Below are 5,000 nucleotides of genomic sequence, written 5' to 3'. Positions count from 1 at the left end.
CTATAAGGCTGAAATGTTACAGTTTTGTAGATTCTTTCGGTTCTTTGTATAGAGTGACAGCAGATGTATAAATGCACATCTGTAAGAGTCCCGAGTGCCCCCTGTTAGATGTGGAACCTTGCCGGTTGCCTCCGGGACGCACAGCAGAGGCGGCTCACGGGGGCTGCTCTGCGGGCCGGACACCGGAGACCGTCTCTCCTGGGGACCAGGGCAGGTGCACCAGCAAAAACGCCCAGGAATCCCAGAGAGGGGTGAGGCTGCAGAGGAAAACAAGCTTGGGGGAGAAGCCCAAAGCGGGAGGGAGGGGGAGGAAATCCATTCTGGAGAGGTGACATCTGAGCACGCATTTCAAGAACGATGTGGAAAAGATGAGTTTTAAGGAAAAGTGTCTTTAGCAGAGGGAATAATAAGCACTCTGTGTTGGAAGAAACAAGGAGAAAGTGTGACTGGGGTATGGGGAGAGTGGGGGTGGGGCGAGTGGGGGAGGGGTAAGTGGTGGAGGGTGAATGGGGAGGGGTGAGAGGGAAAGGGGTGAGTAAAGGAGGGGAGGAGTTGGGGAGTGAGAGTGGAGGTGGGGTGAGTGGGGCAGAGAAGAGAGGGGGAGGAGTGGGGAGGGGGGGTAAGTGGGAATGGGAGTGGTGGGAGGGTGGGGCGAGTGGGGGAGGGGAGGGGTGTGAGTGGTCAGAGGGGGAGGGCTGAGGGAAGGAGGGGGGGTTGAGGAGTGGGGGGTTTCCTGGGGGGGAGGGGGCAGGTGGGTGGGGGAGGGAGAGGGTGTCCAGGGTGGAGTGGATCTCTTACTGCGCACAGGAAGGGCTTGCAGTTTTACATTGCCTCAGTTATTTTTCATTATCGTAATAAACAGACACAGTGGACTGCATAGCGCCATGAGTTACTCTGAGACGCGTACCCCTGTAGCCTCTGTCCAGCCCTGCACCCACCTGCTCCCTTCTGACCCTGGAACTAGACACCCTCTCAGTTCTCAGGGTAGTCACTTGCTGGTGTTTCCCAGTGTCTCCTCATCAGAGAAGCCTTCCTGAACAGTTTATGGTATTTCTGCTCGTTTTTAGGAATATGCCTCTCATCTCTAAATGGTGTGTTTTCATCCTTTCTTTCCCCTGTGATTAATTTCTTATGGGTTCAGGACATTTAGTGCCAGTTGTTTCCTGACTGTGGGGTTTAAACTGTTGTCTTTCCCTGTATCTTCCGTAAGCTGGTTATTTACAGAGAATTAATCAGATATAAGCTTTGTTTGGTTTTTTTGTTGATTTGTTTGTTGTTTTTTTTTTTGCAAGACTAATGATGGTAGTATTTTCTTTCTCCTCTTTGTGACATCAGCAGCCATGGGTGTTTGATGAAGATATCCATTAATTTGTCAGGTCTTGTCAAATAATAATATCCAGCATTTTCTTTTGTCCGTTCATTTGCTTGGATATGTCTATGAAGAGGTATTTCTTTGCCTCTGTTGTTTGGATAACCAGTGGTAATGTCCACACCGGAAAGGCATGACAAGTGATGGATCCCCACTTTTCACTTATGGGTTTTCAATGTAATCAGTTGGTTCCACATCATCCTCCAAAAGACTGTACTCATTTCCTACTGTTGCTGTAATAAATTACTGCAGAATTCAGGGGTTTAAAACAGCACACACTTACCATTTCGCAGTTTTGGAGCTCACAGATCTACAACGGGTCCACAGGCTGTGTTCCTTCGGGCGGCTCTTGGAACATTTGAGCCACTGTCCTTTCCAGCCCCTGCACGCTGACTGCGTTCCTGGGCTCCTTGCTGGCGCCTCCCTCATCAGGGCCTGCAGAGCATCTTCCCGCTTCCCTGACCTCTTCTCCGACCTCCCATCCCTCTCACCGTGTCCCCGACTCTCCTGTCTCCCTCTTACAAGGATCCCGTGATTGCATCAGGCATCCCCAGATAATCCAGGAAGATCCCCCCATCTAGAGATCCTTAAGTTCATCACATCTGGAAGGTGACCTTTGTCAGACAAGGTCACTGTTTTGGGAGATTAGGACATGGACATATTTCAGAGGACCAGTATTCTGCCTGCCACAGCGACCAATGATTTTCCATCCTAAGTTTTATTTTGAACATGTGGATTTAAACATATATGATGGGTTTCAATCAATTTTAATATCTTTATAAAATTCAAATCGTCTCTTCCCACCATTGGCCAGTAGACGCTGCATGTTTTGTACGTGACCATCGTAACCTCGTTTAGCTTCCCGGCTGCCTGGTGCAACCAGATACCTCCAAGAAGCTCTATTTTGTTTGTTGGTGTATGTGGAAAACTGTATTTCAAAACCACAATCTGCTCATCCTTACTGTATTAATTATTGTTCCTGGGAGTTACCAGCTCAAATTTAGAACAAAGGGTTTTAACTGAACTTTTCTACTTCACATTTGTCTCTATTTCCTTCTTTCCTTGTTAAACGTTCTACCTCCTGAGACACAGGAGGTGACAGAATTAGAATATTCTCCCGTTACTCACTTTCTCTTGTCTACACCGCATATCAAATGGTCTCACAATGGCAGCCCCTGTTCTCCCCAGCTCGCCTGGTGCAGCCCGTGGCCCCCTGTCCCCACCACAGGCTGCGCCTGTCACCACCATCAGGGCCTGAGTCACGACGCTCTCTTCCTTTAACACCCACTGTGGCTCCTGTCTACACAGAGGGATATATTGAATGCTGACCACCAGCACTCAAGTCAATGTTTTTCCAGTTATTTCAGTAATCTGCGGCTCATTATCCACAGACCCCCAGGAAGGGTTTATGAATGCAATATTCCTGAAGTTTTCGTATGTTGATTAGCATTTGTCTGCAGCCTTTATATTCCAAAACAAATTATAATGGGTAAAAATTCTTGATTCAAATTCTCTTTCCTTGATTTTCTTAAATATGATACTCCCTTTGTTTTTGCAGACTAAGACTTGCTGTTAAAAATTTCATAACAGTCTGTTTTTTTCCATTATAATTTACTTGGTCTTTTGACTGAGAACCCCAAATGATTTTTTCCCCCTTTGACTGGAATGTCGTAATGTTGGGCACCCTACATTAATATTTTCAGATATATGGTGTTAACTTCTCAGTATGTAGTTTCAAATCTTGTTATTTGTTTATTTATTTATTTATCTATTATTTTTTAAAGACTTATTTATTCACTTAAGAGAGAGGGAGAGAGATCACGAGCAAGGAGAGGGAGAGGGAGAAGCAGACTCCCTGCCGAGCAGGGAGCCTGACGACGTGGGACTCGATCCCAGGACCCTGGGATCATGACCTGAAATGAAGGCAGACGCTTAACCATCTGAGCCACCCAGGCGCCCCTTTCCCTTTCCACTTTTATCTAGAATTATTTGTTTCTATTTTCCCTGTCCCACTAAATTAGGATCCTGTGCCCAGAAATTCACCCTGGGTGCAGCATCTTGTCAGGAAGACAGATTTAATGGGTTAGTTTTAAAAGTTCCCAGAGCCTGCTCTTGCAGTCTCTTACGCTTCCCTGCACACTTTCCTCCTACCAGTGAGTGATCTGGCGACATCTTTCCCAGTTTCAGCTGCTCCTCTCAGACTCCCCACTGCCACGTCTGGCATCCCGCGAGTTTGCATCGGCTAATCCTGTCTGAGAGAAGCTTCTTCGACCCGGCCTCCTCCCAGCCAGGGCCTGCTGCACACGGATGGGGGGGCGGGGCGTGTGTCCGGAATCACCACTGGATTTCCTTGTGGGGATTGTCCCCGGGTTTGGCATTTGCTGTCTAGGGACCCCCTTGATGGTCTTCTTGTTTAGTGGTGCATTTGGGGAGGCTGAAAATGATGCTGACTTGGCTACCAGCTTCCCAGAATACCCAAGATGGCCCAGCACGGGGAATTTTGAGCAGGAAATGACTGGATCTGGCTTATGGTCTGGGACACCCTGGCTGTGGCAGAGGCCGTTGGACGGGGCTGGAAGAGCAGAGCCATTCCCTCTGAGGTGGCTTGCCAGGTTGTAGGAGGAAGTAGAGGAGACGGGATTAGGGGAGAACATGGGTGGAATTTGTGGTCCTTCCCCAAGACTGGGAATGCTGGGGGCACGTAGATCAGGGCTGGGAGTGGAAAAGCTGTTTAGGACACATTCTACCTGAGAGGCAGGTTAAGCACCCAAGTGGAAATGCTAAACAGGAGGCTGGCTATTTGAGTTTGGAGCCTGGATGGGAGCTCAAGCAGGTGCACAGTTAAAAGCTGGGATCCCTTCATTTATGTGTAAAAGGAGCTGGCCCAGTACCTGAGCCCTGAGGTCAGCAAAGAAAAAAATTAATGATACAAAAGAAATGAGCTGTCAGTGAGTTTCATGTAGGAACAGTATAGGAGATAATTTTTTCTGGAAGCCACATGAAAATTGTATCTCAACTTATTTAGATGAGAGGTACTTGACGGAGGTCAATGAGGATGGGCATAGGAGGGCCAAGACAGATCCAGAGGTCGTTAGGAAGACAGTTGTTAGAGATTTGGAACTGGGTGGATTTTACTCGTGAGGAAGAGGAGGCCCAGGCATGATTTCTGTTCCCCTGGCGTCAGAGGCTCAGTGGAACCTGTGTCAGCCACCGAGCTGGATAGTAACGGAAGAGAGAGCGAGCCTTCGCCGTCTTCCAAGAAAAGGCCAGGGGGTCAACTCTGCATTTCCAGATGGATCTTTTGCCCCCACTAAGGAAGGTGATAGGAACAGAAGCTTTAACTTGGTTGCATGTGTGTGTGTCCACTCGCTCTGTGAAAATTTCCCTGAATACAACACGGGTTATAGTTAAAAACTCATTGACTAGTGGTTGCTCAGGGTGTTGGAAACGTTCTCCCCATGGTGACACCACAGGTAATTACAATTGCCAAACTCATTAAACAGAACTCTTGATGTATGCATATTTTATTTTATTCTGATTATAACTCAGCAAAAATATCCACTATCCAGCTGGAAGACACGAGCTATTGATTATGAATACTACCACTTCCACACGATCAGAGGATTCACCC

The sequence above is a fragment of the Mirounga angustirostris genome, unplaced genomic scaffold (assembly GCF_029215605.1).
Source record: "Mirounga angustirostris isolate CCGP_5_RB_7025 unplaced genomic scaffold, mMirAng1.0.hap1 SCAF_14, whole genome shotgun sequence".
Taxonomy (NCBI): domain Eukaryota; kingdom Metazoa; phylum Chordata; class Mammalia; order Carnivora; family Phocidae; genus Mirounga; species Mirounga angustirostris.
The sequence above is the reverse complement of the archived record's forward strand: the minus strand, read 5'-3'. Positions refer to the sequence as shown.